The sequence below is a fragment of the Mesoplodon mirus genome, assembly GCF_964341445.2.
Source record: "Mesoplodon mirus genome assembly, chromosome: 2".
NCBI lineage: Eukaryota > Metazoa > Chordata > Mammalia > Artiodactyla > Ziphiidae > Mesoplodon > Mesoplodon mirus.
In genome coordinates this window covers 193,565,017-193,582,832 of record NC_138977.1, presented here as the reverse complement: position 1 = coordinate 193,582,832, position 17,816 = coordinate 193,565,017, and positions in this window count along the sequence as shown.

The window sequence follows — 17,816 nt, the reverse complement described above, 5'->3', positions numbered from 1 at the left end:
TCTTTCGATCTTCATTTTCATGTTGATCTTTTCCATCAAAGTAAAGAAACTAGTTTTTTCCAAAACCAGCAGTCCCTATTTTCAAAGGTGCTATTAAGTAATGATGACATAATTGATGTTAGCAGTCACTGGAACTCAACAATAAGGCCCCCCAAGAGAGTGAAGTGCATTTGTTCTCCCTCCTACCTGTCCAAGGAGGCTTCTCCCCAAGTCACGCCTCCCAAGGGGAGGTGTTGTTTGAAGAATGAAGCATTCCACTCCTTTCCTTTTTACTTGTCTGGACTGAAAGCCTCTTACTGATGTCTACTGTTGCTCTTTGAACAGAGGGTCCTTTCTCCTATAGCAGGAGTTCTGCCATTGCAGGAGAAAACTGGCTGGAGACCAGGAAATGGAATTTTAAACTATTTTGGGTACCTGGCACTGACAGGTAGAGGTGGCTACACGGACTACTGGTAGAATTTCCATGGAAACATGTAGCAATTTGGACAGGCAATGTTAGCATTAAGCAGCACTGTTCCATGGACAAGCTTTCTCTCTCTCTCTCTCTTTTAAAGAGAAGTCCCAAATTCAATTCAAACTAATATTTTACTGAACACCTACTATGGGCCAAGCACTGTGCTGCTGTGAGTACAAAGGTAAATTAAATAGACATAGTCCTTACCAAAGAGGGAAAGCACGGCAGGGGGTGGGCGTGCAGTGATGGTGGTGGGATGAATTGGGAGATTGGGATTGACATATATACACTAATATATGTAAAATACATAACTAATAAGAACCTGCGGTGTAATAAATAAATAAGAAAATATATAGACATAGTCCTTTGCCCTCATGAAACTCCTGTCTAGCAGACTGGAATGTGTTCTGAAAAGAAAGATCCAAGGTATGATAAGAAAATAAACCAGTCCGATTAAACCATTCCCAGAGGTGTGAAATGTGAAACCTAAAAGATGAGTAGGCATACTAGAGGGAGAGAACTTTTTAAATAGATTTGTATACATATGTTGACAATATATATTTAAAAAAATGTTTTTCACTGCTAGGGGTGAGTGGTCAGAAATATTTGATGATTCTGCCCAAAAGCAAATGATCCCCAAGCCTCACTTCATATTAGAATTCCCCAAGGTGCTTATTAAAAGGACAGATTCCCAGTCCTAACCCCTAATAATTATGTTTGGTAGATTTGGGGTGAGGTCCAGGAAACTGTTTAATAAGCACTCCAGGCGATTTTGATGAGTCCTGCTCTGCAGACCAGTTCCCCAAAAAACTAATTTTTCTCTGCCTCAAGTCCAGAGGAGGTCTTTGAACCTAGCCTATATTTCAACTTCGGGTGGGGAGTAGATTTTCTTCATTTCTGTGTTTCAGTGGCATTTGATTATTTTGCTTATTGGTTATTCAAAGTGGCCTCAGTGACCTCCCCAACTTCTGGGTTTCCCCAGTAATTGAAGAGTTGAACTCTGTGACTCCGGGGGCCAACTTCAAGCAGCCAACCCCCTACCTGACTTCCCTTACTCCTGACCCCAGCCCATACCTCTATAGTTCATTGAGGCTGCCTCTTTCTCAGTGATTTTTCTTGGTCTTTTCCAGGAGGATGACCAACTGTCCTGGTTGGTCCAGGACAGAAAGGTTTACTAGAACTCGGAACTTTCAGTGATATAGCCAGGAAAAGTCCATCCAGGTAGATGGGGATGAGTTAGCCATTGTAGCAAGAAGCTTGGCTTTCAATAAACAGCTGTGCATTTGAAGAGCTAGAATGGCTACAAATGTAAAAAAAAAAAAAGTTAATTTTTCCTAGTAGGGCTGGTTTCTTCACCCCAGCCATTTCTAAGCTTTCTTTGTTTTCATCCATCTAACTTCCACCTAGTTCCATGGAAATAGAACTAGAATTTGAAACTCTCTTGCCAATTTTAGCTGCTGGCTGCCTGCAGATTTGGAAATGCCAAGTTTTCCCTGACCCTCATGCTGTTTAAAGGGGGACAGTAATTAATAAACCAGTGTCCATGTTCATAAGTGTTGTCAGTCAACCCAATCAGCTCCCTCTCTCTCTCTGGCTCCAGATAATTAGAAGTATGTGTCTTTAGGCCTATAGCTTGAAGGGTTGCATCGGATCCAAATGACAGTCCTCCTGCAGAGAACTGCTCTGTTCCTTGTAATCTGTGTTAAAGCAAGAATTAGAAAGGGGGTTATGTGAAATCCCTTTCCCTCCAAGTTGAGTGCAGTCCCTGAGAGCCCCAAGCTTGCTAGATTACCCAGAGGGACAGTGTTAGTTTCTGCTCAAGGAGGAAGAAATAAGCCAATAGTCACTGAGAACCATCTATGTGTTAGGACCCACCAGAGCTCTTTTAAAAGCCCATCTCCCTTCATCCTCAAATCAACCCAGAAAGAAGGCATTTAAATACAGTTCCCCTTGACAAATGAGGAACTCAGTACACAATTTTGGGAGCATAGTCAAGGTTACATAGCTAGAAGGTATGGAGTAGAGATCCAAGCAGTGGAATTGGACTGAGCAATGGCTTCTCCTTCACCTGGCACACTCTGCTTCTCCCTACAGGGTTCCTGCTCCTTTCCCATGTTCAGTTTAATTAACATGGAGCAGGCAAGGAGGAAGTTTTTCAAAACCCATTATCTCAACAGTGGAAGCTCCCAGCATCCCTCACTTCCTCTGTGCAGCATGTGGATTCTTAGAGACCTGGGCAGCATGCACGCCCTCGACTTTGTCTCCCAAGCAGCAGCCCATTTTGACCCTGATGTTTCCTGACTCCACAGGGACTCCACACTGCCTTTCTCACAGGGTGATCTTCCCCTTGCCCAGACTTAGTTTCCTCCCCCCACGACCCCCAGCTGCTCTCCTAGCTTTTTCAGCAGCTAGATGTTTCCAGAGTGTTCTAACACGGTTCCTCTGCATCTTAGATGATTCACTTAGAGGCTCCCCATCCATTATACCTCTTCTTTTCATAAGACTTAAGAACAAAATGGCATTTCTATCTAATTGACTGATGTGTACAGAAGCTGATGGGTCTTTCTGTAGCTCACAAGCCATGTACCATTCATCAGGCTCTAGAGTTTAGTCAGGAATTAATCTATGCAACCCCACAAACACCACATGCACAAGCTTTCCCTGGCTTTTCATTAGGTAGAGCTTTTGTCCACCAACTCTGAAACTTTGGGTTCACTAACACACTCTCCAAGGAGCTTATCCTCTTCCAGCTGGAAGCCAAACTCAGATAAGGAACCTAAGGAACCTAGAAAACGTTTCCACCTCAGATGTTCCATATCCCTCTTCCCCCAAAAAGCTGAGGCATAATGCAGTGGAGGAGGAGCTCTGAGTACCTGTTTATTGTCCCCAGGTAAGTAGGAATATTTAATTTTTAATTATTACCAGAGTTACAATGAAATCAAAATATATATACAAGGTCTTTGTTTCAGTGGTCTCTTTTCTGTCCGGGTTAGATCCTGGGCTTTATAATTAGATGGATAGCGGAGATTTTCAGATTCTTATTTGTGAGGGCCATGGAGAAGAAAGGCAAGATAAATCCCTACTGGCAAAAATAGAGAAGAAACAAGTATTTTAGATCTCTTTGTTTGTGGACAGTTTACTTTCTGTGATAACATGATAAGGCTGGAAACTAGATGTTAAACCTAATCTAACTCTTAACTCACATTCTTCAAATTTCTAAAAAACAACCTGGCCTTCCCTCTTCCAACACTTGGGAAAAACAATGGCATCAAATTACATGTTCACTATAAATTATCTGCCTCTCTTTTTAACTCAATTACATCTTTATTAAAGCTGATTGTTTGTGTTAGCAGAAGATGCCCCAAGGCATACTTGATCTACAAATTCCTTCCTCAGATACATCATCTGCCTAATGGACGGCAATGTTTTATTTCAGACAGCATCCAATTCACCAAAGATGGCAAAGGCCTACTTCCTTAAACCTGCCCCCAAATCACGTACCACAAACCCAAATCCTATAGGTCCATTCTACCACCTCCCCTCTCCCTGCCCTGCCACGTTTCTCCATGACATTCATTCTCCCTCATTGCAAGTCAATAAGCCCTATTCTGTTTGGCAACAGTGTGTTCCTGTGACTTTCCACTGGAGGCACTGAGTGAGCACAGGGGTTCCGGGACCAACACTGCTGCTCAATAACTAAATCCTTGAATAAATCGCTCCCTTTCTCTGGGCCTCATTTCTCACCTGAAAGATAGAAGAGCAGATGTGACTTAGACAGCCATAAATAACTATATGCAAGAATAAGATTCACTTTATTTTTATAAATACTTGAAATTTTCTTTTATGAGTTCTCATTCATTCTCAGAAAAGATGAAACTAAATTTAGGCCAATCTGGAAAACTCGACTCAATCTAGTCATTTTCTTTCTATCATTTCGGGTTTAAAATGTCGCTTTCTTAAGTAACATCATTATCATCAGCCACCATGGACTCCTAAGTCCTCTGCCACCACACCTGACCCCTCCCACAAGTGTGTCAGCATCCAGGGAGCTCACCCCTGACCCCCATCCCACAAGTCCAAGTCCTGTGGAGGACAATCCAAACATCTGGGTGCACAGAGGTGATAAGACATTACTCATCAGATTCTTGGTTATTCTTCTGCTAATTTTTTCCCACCTGGTGAGGTGTCATGGGTGAACCTACAGAGACAGGCCTGTTTCCTCCCCCATCAAACCCTGGGAGCGGCCCTGGCTTGACCCACTGACAGCACAGGCCTCCAGCAGTGGAAAAGTGACCAAACAGTCCCTGCTCCCCTCTCACTTCCCAGATCATTCAGGGCCCACAGGAGAACCCAAGTGTGTCTGCCACGTCATGCAGCAGGGACACAGCTGTCCCCTTCCCTCTCTCCCTTGCTCTCTCAGCTGTGCCTCTGCATGGTCCTCCCCGTCCAGCACTTACAGGGCTCCAGATCAGAAGCAAGCACCAGCCCTTATCTCCAAGTCAACTCCCAACATCTGGGGGATTCTCTTGGGCCCTCCCCATGCCCAGAAGCTGCCTCTTCTCAAGAAAGAGAAAAAGACTGGGCACTTTGGGTTAAGACATCACCTCTGCTTACTTCAGAAAGCCCCTCACTTCCTTCCAGCAATCTTCACGTCTTCTTCTCTGGCAGGACAAAAAGACAAACCAGCTCAGGTCTCCTCAACTTTGCTTTCTGCTCCCCACCTGGGATGACCCCTACTATGCTGAGGTAGAACCCAAGGGTCTCACAGAACCCAGCTGGAAAAACTACAGTTTTTCCCTCCTCCACCAAAGAATTTTTATGTCATAACATGAAATGAGCCTTGAGACTTCCTGAAATGACACCCCTTAGCGCCTGACTTTCTTCTCACAGCCAGAGACAGGAACTAGCTCCACAGTGCTTGATCCAGACTGGCTCTCTGTGCGAGCATCGGTGGGGACTCGGAGCTGAGGTGAGGGTCTGAGCAGTGCAGTGTGTGTGTGTGTATGAGTCACGCAGCGATTGGAGAGGCTTCCCCAGCACCATCTTAACGTGAAGCTCAAGTAGTTAGGGGACTTGTTCATCCTTTTATTTCCTAAGAAAGTGACAATAATAACAATAACATTGGAAAGAGAAAGGAGTGGGTGGCTCTAATTTCCCTCTACCTGCAGAACTGAAAAAATGAGCAGTGTTTATCAGGTGAAACCTGCTAACACAGGTGTGGTGTAAAGTGAGAGATGTGTGACTGACAAGGAGGGAAGCAGGTCTTAGGCGGCCAAGAAGGAGCGAGCCAGGAATTGGGTAGCTGCACCACGAGAAAGTTTGACCGAAACACCGAGTGAAATCTGGCTATAATGTGGGTTAAGTGTAAATACTTCCTCTATGAATTGACCTAAGGGGAAAAAAAGTTTAATACATTTCACTGATGTATGTTAAACTTTAGCTCCAGTACTGTTCAGGGCAGCATGTTTTTAACAGGGAAAACCTGGGAAACCCAGATGACTAACAAAGTGGGGTAGGGTAAATGAATCATAGCGCATCTGTCTGATGGAACACTACACGGTCTTTAAGGATATCAAGGGAAAATATTTAATAAAATCAGAAGATGTTCACTATATATTGTTAAATGAAAAAGCAAGCTACAGGGGTTTCCTTGGTGGCACAGTGGTTGAGAGTCCGCCTGCCGATGCAGGGGGTGCGGTTTCGTGCCCCGGTCTGGGAAGATCCCACATGCCGCGGAGCGGCTGGGCCCATGAGCCGTGGCCTCTGGGCCTGCGTGTCCAGAGCCTGTGCTCCGCAACGGGAGAGGCCACAACAGTGAGAGGCCCGTGTACCGCAAAAAAAAAAAAAAAAAAAAAAAAAAGCAAGCTACAAAACAGTATGTACATTTTTTTCTATTTTTGTTGAGGAAAAAAATATATAGGCATAGGGAAAAAAATCCAAAAAAACATACCTTAGAGATGTTCATACCCCCACCTCTCCTCCCGACCTGGGGAGGTAGAATTACATATGATTTTTATTTACTTTTTAAAAAAATCGGCACATGCTTAAATTTTATCAACAGATAGTTTGTAATCCATGGAAGAAAAACAAAAATGTTTTTTAAATACCAAAAGCAAATGAAAAATAATACCTGGCCATTGAGAGCCATGTTAAAATGTTGACATTTGTTCAGATGTGCACCTGGAAATTTTCAGTAGCAGAAAGACAAAGACAAAGCAGTGGGTTCAAACAGCTTGCCTTCAGGTGGCCAGGAAGAACTTTTGCTGAGCCATGAAAAATATTAAAGAGAGGAAGAAAGAGACTTCGGAGAAGACAGTAGCCGTGAGGTCAATGCGAGATGACCAGAACTTAGGTGAGGAAGCAGGCCTGGCAGAGGAAGAAGGAAGGAGAAAGCCAGGAAGCCTAAAAAGCAAGAAATGGCGAAATTTGATAAGAGCCTCAGCATGTGGATGGGTGAAGATGAGAAGGAAGTCCAAAATGACTTCTTCTATTACAGACCCGGGCCACGGCATGCTATGGGAGGAGGCTGGGTCTCTGAAATTCCTTTTTAAAAAAAAAACACATTATAACTTCATCATCCTACACTTAGCAATGGCAGGGCTTCTTAGAAATATCCTAAATCAGGCAGGCAAATTCAGAGATAAAACAAGTAGAGGAATCATCTCCTCATTAGTTTTAGAAAAATGTTTGAAAGGAAATAAGGTTGTGATGAAAGCAGGTGGAAAGGAATAAGAATCGTGAGTCAGACCAATGTTCACGGAAATACTTTTTAAAATTGGAAGCAATACATGCCTATCACATAGCAAACCTTAATAAATGCAGATATAGTTACCTGTCACAAGTTTTAGCTCTCCTACTAAATTAAGAGGTCCTTCTAAAGTTTTCTCTTCGTAGTCTCACTCCAAAGTGCCTAATACATGGCCTTGCCTGTAGTAAGTACTCAACAAATGTCTGTGGAAAAAATAAATGAAGGCAGTTAATAGTTCTAGTTTGTCCTTCCTAAGTGCCAAAGAAAAGGACAAGGTATGATTAACCACAAACTGGATGATTGCTCCCTGTAAAATGAATTCACCTGGACTCACAGACTGTCACAGGTAGAAGGAATTTTAGAAATCAAGTCCAGTGGTTTTCTACCACCTTGGGATGGGGAATAACCCATACTCAGCATCAATCAGAGCAACTCAGTTTTTATCTGTTTTATATATTGAGCTTCTGAATAAAATTTCACACGTGCAAAGTTTTTGAAGACAAGCAAAGTCTCAGAATCACTGAATCTGAAACCCTCTCACTTCATAAGGTAAGGAAACAGCAGAGGAAAGATGCAGAGCTGTGGCTAGAAACCAGTTCTTCTGACACTTTCCCCAAAGTTCTTCCTAGCACATCAAATGAGCCCCTAATTTGGGGTATGTTTTTTCAAGCCATTTCCGTGCAGAGTTGCCAAATGGAACACCTGATGCCCATTATATTTGAATATCAGATAAACAACACAAAAATTTTTTAGTATGTCTCAAATACAGCTGCACTTGTCCAGCTGTCCAAACACCAGGGTCCATAAATGCTTCATCTTTGAAGCTGCTACAGCACCAAGGCTTTCAGTGTATCGCTATCAAGAGACTACTCTTCTAAAAATTTATTTTATTGAAGTGTAGTTGATTTACATTGTGTTAATTTCTGCTGTACAGCAAAGTGATTCAGTTATAGGTATATTCTTTTTCACATTCTTTTCCATTATGGCTTATCAGGATATTGAATATAGTTCCCTGTGCTATACAGTAGGACCTTGTTTATCCTTTCTGTATATAATAGTTTTCATCTGCTCATCCCAAACTCCCAATCTATCCTGCACCCACCCCATGCCCCCTTGGCAACCACAGTCTGTTCTCTACGTCTGTGAACCTGTTTCTGTTTGGTAGATAAGTTCATTTGTGTCATGTTTTAGATTCCACGTATAAGTGATATCTTATGGTATTTGTTGAGAGACTATTCTTTAATTCCCAGTTTGAACAATAAAAACCCAGCTCGTAAATCATACTCTCCATGTGCTATTACGGATGGAGCAGCCATTACCCCAACAATCCTGACCTTCATTAGGGTAGATGAAGGCTTTCCTGTCGAAAGTGGAAGGCACAACTGGTCAGTGTTACCTTAAAGATAATGCCCTCCACATGTTCACAATTCAGTGGATCCAGCAGACGTGCCCATTTGGGACTGATGAGAACATGTGTTTGTGTAAGGGAGTTGTAATATCTGTGTTGCTGACTTTTAGGGCCAACTGAACACTCAAGCCATAAATCATCAGTTGCTTCCTTGTCTTGGGCATCAAATTATCAATACATTTCTTTCCAGGTAAACAAATATCTTTTCACTCTGGTTCCATCCCATAATGAACTCCATCACATATGGCATTTACCAAGCATGCTGCTAGACACAGAGACAGGTAAAGTAAGACCCCCCACCCTTGACGTGCCCACATTTTAGAAAGGGAGGTAAACATAATGTAGATCCTGAGTGCTGTAACGAGGGTAAAGAAGCATCAACCACTATGAGCAGAGGAGGGACGTGAGATAGAAGCAAAGTGGAAGTTAGGCAAAGATGAGAGGGTGAGTTGCAACCACAGGAACGGGACAGCATGATCAAAGGCACAGAGGCATGAAATGCCAGTGTGCTCAAAGAACTAGGAGTAGTTTGGTGTTGCTCAAGTGTAAAGTTCAAGATGAGAAAAAATGACAAGGTTAAAAATCTGACCTGACTTTATAACATAACATAGAAAACCACTAGGAAAGCTTTAGGCAGGAAAGTGACATGGTCAGGTATAGGTTTGGGTAAAGCTGTCTGGAGGCAGTATAGAAAGGGATGCAGGGTGGGATGAAGGGCAAGGGAGAAAATGTACGAAGCCTGGCATCAAGGAATCATGCCAAGTCTACATCGAAGATGGAGACAGTCTCAGCTAGGGTAATGAGGAAGGGAAAGAGGAGATGGCCTTGACAAATATTTAGGAGGTCAAATAGGCAAGATGTGGTGGTTGGCTGTATGTAAATGGTAAGAGAGGGAAAGGAGAGGATGACGCCCTGGTGACCAGGTGGGTAATATTCTGCCTGATTAGACAGCAGTCCCCCTGTTGACTCTCAGATACCCTCTGGTGTCCATTCCTTTGTCATCACAGATTGAAATATGTACTCATTTGTGTGCTTATTTGTTTAGTGGCAGTCTGCCCCTCCAGACTGAAAATGCAGTGGGTAGAATCAGGTCTGGTTTTGCCCATCCTTGTACCACCAGCGCTAGCAAAGTGAGTGGTACATAATCAGCACTCAATAAATAGTTGTCAAAGAGAAAGACAAATACTGAATACTGCATGGTATTGTATGTGTGGTATATTAAAAAAAGTGGGGGGGAGTCTAAACTCCTAGAAAGAGACAACAGAAAAGTTGTTATCAGGCTGGGGGGTAAGGAAAATAGGGAGAAGTTGATAAAAGAGTACAAACCTTCAGTTATAAGAAAAACTAGGTCTAAGGACCTAATGTATAACATGGTGGCTATAGTTGACAATACTGTTGTATAACTGAAATTTTCTAAGAGAGTAGAACTTAAATGTTCTCATCCAAAAAAAAAATGGTAAACATGGGAGATGAAAGATGTGTTCATTAACTTGGTGGGAGGAATCCTTTCACAATGTATACATATATCAAATCATCATGTTGCATACTTTAAATATCTTAGAACTTTGTCAATTATACTTTAATAAGGCTAAATAAATAGTTGCCAAAAAATAGAGAATGAGAGAGAATATATAGGAAAAAAGAAACTTTTTATGAGTTCCTTTTTGGACACTGCAAGTTTGAAATGACTGCAAAACTCCAGGTGTAGATAACCAAGAAGCAGCTAGAAATGAGTTTGAAACTCGGGGAGATTAGGTTTGGAGATAAAGACTTGAGAGATACCCACATATAATAAAAGCCTAAAAGTGAGAAGGGCATCAGGAGCCCACCTGATGAAGTTCAACATTTAAAGGGATTTCCTTCTTCCTACTTCTTAGTCAATTACCTTTGCATTTGTCTTCTGGAAGTACACTGTCACTGTCCCCTGGGCAGCTCACAGAGGGAGCATATGAAAGCTCCAGGGGACATGTTTCTGTGCTGTGATCCAGGGAGGGCCCAACCTTTATGACCTTTCCAAGGAGACATCATATACCTATAATATCTTCCCACCTTTTTGCAACTCAGTTCTCCCAAATTCTTTAAACAACCCCCGATTTCCAGGAAAGCCTCTTCCATGAAATCCTCCCACATTGGACCATAGAAAAGCAATTATCCGGAATATCCTGGCCATCAAATAGCAAATTGCCACTCTGCTTTCTTTGTTTTTAATTTTTTTTTAATTTATTTTATTTTTGACTGCATTGGGTCTTCATTTTGGCACGCAGGCTTTCTCTAGTTGCGGAGCGTGGGGGCTACTCTTCGTTGCAGCACGTGGGCTTCTCATTGCAGTGGCTTCTCTTGTTGTGGAGCACAGGCTCTAGGTGCGCAGGCTTCAGTAGTTGCAGCACACGGGCTCAGTAGTTGTAGCTCACGGGCTTAGTTGCTCTGCGGCATGTGGGATATTCCTGGACCAGGGCTTGAACCTGTGTCCCCTGCATTGGCAGGCGGATTCTTAACCACTGCACCACCAGGGAAGTCCCACCACTCTGCTTAATCAAAATGTAGAAATCTTACTCTTTCCCAGTTCTTTTTCAAATTAGATACCTTTTTTTGACATCTACCTTTAATATCAGATTCAGCCTGTCTTGATGTCCTGTTGGTCTATTACCGTTTGGTTTATTGTTTCTAGTTGGTTGACTGTGTTTTTGGCCACAGCAGGGGTCTGTGTGCTGTTGGACCCTAAGAACTCACAGGCTATGTCAGTTAAGGTGACCAGACCTCCTGGATTTTTGAGCACCATTCTATTAAAAATATTCACCCTATAGCCAGGTGATACGTCAAACTATGTATTTTGGCTCAGAAAAGGTGGTTGGGACAGGAATGCTTGGTAAATTGCCTGGTATTTATAATTTTTATGCTTTTTTAGAAATATATATGCTTTTTAGAAATAACAACTGAAAAAGGAAGTTGGGCTTCTAAATTCCTGGCTTTGTCTAAAGCCCACAGGGATTCTTTAACTTGAGTTTAAAAAAACAATAACTAGAAAGGATAATACCCAAGGTCAATACAATAAATATATTTATGTCTATGTACCATTATATAAGTTTTCAGTGATGGGTCAGTTAGGAATGAATTTATCTGCAAATAACAGGAAGCCCTTTTCCCCCTAACAAGTTCAGAGATAGGCAGTCCCTCACTAGCATAGTAGCTGCCCAGGACCGATGGAGACCCAGGCTCCTCCTGCTTGTATGCTCTGCCATCCTTAGCAATACTGGCTTTATCCTCACACTTGTCATCTCTTGGACGGGGATGGTTGCTCCACCTCCAAGTTTAATGTCCCCAAGAAGATGGAGAAAATGGGGTGAGGAAGAAAAGAGAGAAAAGAAACTTCTTTGTCATTTTATTCATGAAGGGAAGCCCTCCCCAGCGATTTTCACCTCCATCTCATTGACCATTTCCAGCTACAAGAGGACAGAAACCAAGTTTGTAGCTTTTATGGTTTCTATGATGGAAGTAGGCATGAGATGGGAGAAATGAAAATTGGGAGATGCCAATCAAGTACTTGTAGACTTAAAAATATTTCTAAGTCACATTATTATATCTGCATATTTCCTAAAATCTTGCAAGCATATCTTAAGCTAATTTATTTTTGCTGATGTTGATTTCTATTTGCAAGATTCTTGTAGTAATCTTATGTCAAAATTTCCCACTTTATATGAATATTACCCTCTTCTATCATATAGTCTATTTTATCAAAGTGAGGTAGGAAAGGATTGAAAATATTTCTAGATGCTAGTCCAGGTAATTGGGTGAATAAGATATATATATATTTTTTTTTTTTTTTTTTTTTTTGCGGTATGCGGGCCTCTCACTGTTGTGGCCTCTCCCGTTGCGGAGCACAGGCTCCGGATACGCAGGCCCAGCGGCCATGGCTCACGGGCCCAGCCGCTCCGCGGCATATGGGATCCTCCCAGACCGGGGCACGAACCCGTATCCCCTGCATCGGCAGGCGGACTCTCAACCACTGCGCCACCAGGGAGGCCCCTAAGATATATTTTTAACCACATTACTTTTAAAATTAGTTCCTGGAATTTTCCTCAGTGATAGCAAGAACTTCTTTGGTTGGCAAGCAACAGTACCAAAGATAATTTTACCTATCTTCCCACATTTTTGCCCTGCTTGGCACATTACATAAATTGGAGTTGATGCAGCTGTGAAGTCAGAGAATGGATTTTGTTTACGTGGGGGCTTTTTCCTAAAGAAGTGCTTTGTCTCCCTCTGGTGAACAAACTTATCTTTGCAACGTCAGCTGTAGTTCTCAGGCCCGGGTACACTTTAGGATCACCAGGGTTGCAATGATCCCAATACCTAGGCCCCATCCCAGACCAATTCAATCAGGTCTGGAATAGGACCCAGCCATCAGTATTTTTTCTAAAAGATACGTAGGTAATTTTAATGTGCAATTAGGCTCTGACGCTCGTCCTAACCAAGGCCCTGACATTGTCCCTAAGGCCCTGACACTACTTCTAACTCAGGCCCTGACATTATACCTAACGAAGGCTCTGATGCTAACCCTAACTAAGGCCCTGACAGTGACCCTAACTAAGGCCTTGACACTATTCCTAAGTAAGGCCCTAGCCCTAGCCCTAGCCCCAGCCCCAGCCCCAGCCCCAGCCCCAGTCCCAGCTCCTGCCCTAGCTCCTACAGAGGCTGAGTTAAAAGAAACTCTAAATCAATGATGAATACTGGACATTCATTCCTCCTCTAAGATTGCCACAAAGGAAAAAGAGCAATCTATGTATGCAAATTCTATAATCTTCCAAAAGCCCCTTTACAATTTCTAGAGGGGAAATCACCAAGGACTTGTTAAGAATATGAGAAATTTAAATCTGCACTTCCCTGGTGGCACAGTGGTTAAGAAGCAGCCTGCCAATGCAGGGAACACGGGTTTGAGCCCTGGTCCAGGAAGATCCCACATGCCATGGAGCAACTAAGCCCCCGTGCACCACAACTACTGAGCCTACGTTCTAGAGCCCATGAGTCACAGCTACTGAGCCCCCGTGCCACAACTACTGAAGCCCGTGCGTCTAGAGCCTGTGCTCCACAACAATGAGGAGCCACCACAATGAGAAGCCCATGCACCACAACAAAGAGTAGCCCCTGCTCACCACAACTAGAAGAAGCCTGTGCACAGCAACAAAGACCCAACACAGCCAAAAATAAATAAATAAATTTCTTTTTTTAAAAAGGCATATATACAACTATAGGCATTCTTACACATGTAACATGGAAGCTACATCTTAGTTATTCCTTTTTACATATCCTAGAAGATTTCAAATGAAGATATATAGATTGAAACTGGTTGCTGTCTTTTTAAAATCTTCTCAAACTAACTCCCACTGATAATGGCTGTTTTCATCATAATACATGCATTACTGGTACAAAATTTAGTTATTAAAAAGGAGACCTGGGGGCCTCCCTGGTGGCGCAGTGGTTGAGAGTCCGCCTGCCGATGCAGGGGATACGGGTTCGTGCCCCGGTCTGGGAGGATCCCATATGCCGCGGAGCGGCTGGGCCCGTGAGCCATGGCCGCTGAGCCTGCGCATCCGGAGCCTGTGCTCCGCAACGGGAGAGGCCACAACAGTGAGAGGCCCGCGTACGGAAAAAAAAAAAAAAAGAGCCCGCCTGCTGATGCACGGGACACGGGTTCGTGCCCTGGTCAGGGAGGATCCCACGTGCCGCGGAGCGGCTGGGCCCGTGAGCCATGGCCACTGGGCCTGCGTGTCCGGAGCCTGTGCTCCGCAACAGGAGAGGCTGCAGCAGTGAGAGGCCCGCGTACCGAAAAAAAAGAAAAGGAGACCAGTTCTATTTCTGGCAATACTGGACTAGATGGTTCTGATCAACTCTCTCACTAAGTACTACTTAAAAATTATACAAAATATGTATCATTAAAAGAGTGAAAAGAGAAAAAACATTTGCAACACATGTAAATGACAAAAGAGCTCATATCTAGAAGATACAGAATTCCTAAAAATAAATAAGAAAAAGACTGACAACACAATTTAAAAATGGGAAAAGGACTTAGTAAAAGGAGATAGTCAAAAAATATATGAAAAGATCTCAACCTCATTAGTAATCAAAGAAATGTGCAAAATAAAACCATACAATACTAAGCAATTGTGAGCAACTGCAACTCTCATACCCTGCTGGTGATAATGTACTTTTCTACAAACATTTTGAGAAACTGTTTGGTAGTATCTTCTAAAGTTGAACATACAAATATAACCCATGACTTAGCAATTTCAATTCCTAGGTACACCCCATAGATATGCATGTTTATGGCAGCATTATTTGTAAATAACAAGAAACTAGAAACCTAAATGTCCATCAATAGTAGAATGGATAAATTGTGATATATAATGGAATACCACATAGCAATATAAGTGAAAAAACTATAAAGAAAAACATGGATAAATCTGACAAGTATAATTTAGCACAAATGGCGTCAGACAGAACAAATGCATACATTTTTTTTTTGCATTCTATGCTGTTAGAAATTAAGATAGTTGGGACTTCCCTGGCAGTCCAGTGGTTAAGAGTCCTCACGTCCACTGCAGGGGGTCTGGGTTCGAGGATCCCTGGTTGGGGAACTAAGATCCTGTATGCCGAGTGGCACAGCCAAAAAAAAAGATAGTTGGTTACTTTTACCTTTTTTTTTTAACATCTTTATTGGAGTATAATTGCTTTACAGTGTTGTGTTAGTTTCTGCTTTATAACAAAGTGAATCAGCTATACATACATCCCCATATCTCCTCTCTCTTGCGTACCTTTCAGTAATAGGGAGATGTCATGCCTGGGATGGGGAAAGAGAGTAATGATAGAATTTTTGCTTTGAGTTTTCATTAGATAGATGTATTCACTTTGTGATAATTCATTGAGCTATATACAGTTTTGTGTACTTCAAAATTTTTAAAGATTTTTTAAAAACCAGGATATTAAAAAATAGTTTCATTAAGAATCGAGTCTTCCTTGTGCTTTTCTCCTTAAGTGAAGGAGTTTTAATTGATGAGATGTAACCGGCAGTGCTCCTCAAACTTTACTGTACATGACTTATCTGGAGATCCTGTTTAAAAAGGCAGCTTTTTTCCAGGAGTCTAGGGTGGAGCCCAAGATACTGTATTTCTAGCAAGCTTCCAAGTGATTCCCAGGCTGCTGGGCCGTTGACTGCACTTTAAGTAACAATGACCTCGGGCAGTCCTTCCAAACTATGTTCCTCAAAAAGTAATGCGTCACAAATCATTTATAGATGTTATTAAAACTATTAAATTTTCAATCAAAATTTACTTTTAAAAATAATACTAAGCACTTTTAGGCTCTTCCTCTTATTTATGATGAACAAACATGTTTGGCACCTTGCTGGATATGTACCAGTTACCAACTGGCGTTAGGTATGTTTGACAGTCTACTACAAGAGCCAACAAACTTTTGCTGTGTACGGCCAAATGGTAAAAATTTTAGGGTTTGCAGACCACAAGGTGTCACAACCACTCCACTCTGTCACTATAGTATGAATATAACTATAGATATATAAGTGAAGGGTATGGCTGTGGTCTACTAAATAGATCCCTGGTCTACTGGATCACTGGTCAACAATATGCATCTTGTCTTCAAATTTCCACTTAATGTGTTATCTGAGAGAATATTTTAAATCTCTCATTCGTTTTCTATTAAAATTTTCAAAAACTAGTTTTAACTTTTACCACTAATCCATGTGCATATTTTATCTCAAGAACATCATTTTGGTGTTGTAAATGATTATTCATGGTTATTCGTTGCTAAATAAGTTTTAAAATGGTCTTCTAAGGACAAGCAGAGTCCCCAAACAAATGATAAACAGAATGATAATACAGGGGGGCTAAGTGTTAATATATAAATTGTATTCTTGAAGCATACACTGCTAGACTACTGGCCTAACTGCGCTAGTTTCGTGGGAGTAGCCATCGGTCATCATACTGCTGAATTGGTGTACACATTGCACAGAAATTATATATTTCAATTTAGATTGTATATAGAACCTAGTCATGCCGAGTCCATACCATGAGACTCATCTGCTATTTTACATAAACTTATATTCTTGATGCACATGGAAGGTATAATCAGAGAAAATAAAAATTGAGTTTTAGAACCAAAGACCAAATTTTTAGCTATTAATTAGACTAGTCTCTGCTAGCTCAAGCCTTAGGTTCAAAAAGCTACGATGAAGCCTCCCATTTATGAAAGTTTAGCCTACTTGGCCATGAAACAGGTCTAAGCAAAGCCTAAACCTCCTTTTTATTTGGGGGGGGGTGAAATGTAGATATTTTCTTACTGATTTTAATTTTTAAAATTTTTATTGGAGTATAGTTGATTTACAATGTTGTGTTAGTTTCTGCTGTACAGCAGAAGTGCATCAGTTATATATATGCCCACTCTTTTTTAGATTCTTTTCCCATATAGGCATTACAGAGTATTGAGTAGAATTCCCTGTACTATATACAGTAAGTCCTTATTAGTTACCTATTTTATACATAGTAGTTCCTTAATTAGTTCCATATTTGGGGAAACTAGGGACTTGACTGTGTGTGTGACACTGAGACAGAGTTCAGATATTGGTTCAAAGCTGCTAGTCACCTATAATAAATGAAAAGCTTTGAAGATTCAAATTAGCCAGTAAAATTCCAGTCTAGTGCCCAGTCTGGTCATTCTTTGGGATTTGGCCGAAGCAGATATACTGATAGCTACTATGCTTTACCAAATATGTGGAGGGGCAGGAAAATGCCCATCTTGACCAAACTGCAATCATAGCAATTACATCTCCAGTGATGGTTGTAGGCGGAGATCAAATACGTAAAGTACAGTACTTTTATCTTGCTCCAAAGTAGTGAAGACGACCAAGATTAGGGAAGCTGGGCAACTGGGAAGTGAAGCACAATTTGGTACGGTGGATTATAGTAATCAGAACATCACGTTCGTGGGTTCCTCCTTCTGGCTGAGATTCGAGACTCAGATCAGTGAGAATATTCAGAATATTGGACTATGACTTTGCAAAAACTGGTATAATTCGATCAAGTGATGAACAAACCTCTGAAAGCCATAGGGACAAAATATAACAGGCTTGTTTAACATACTACCAATAATATTTTACTAAATTTCTTTGAAGTTGTTCCGTTAACTTTAATATAAAGTCT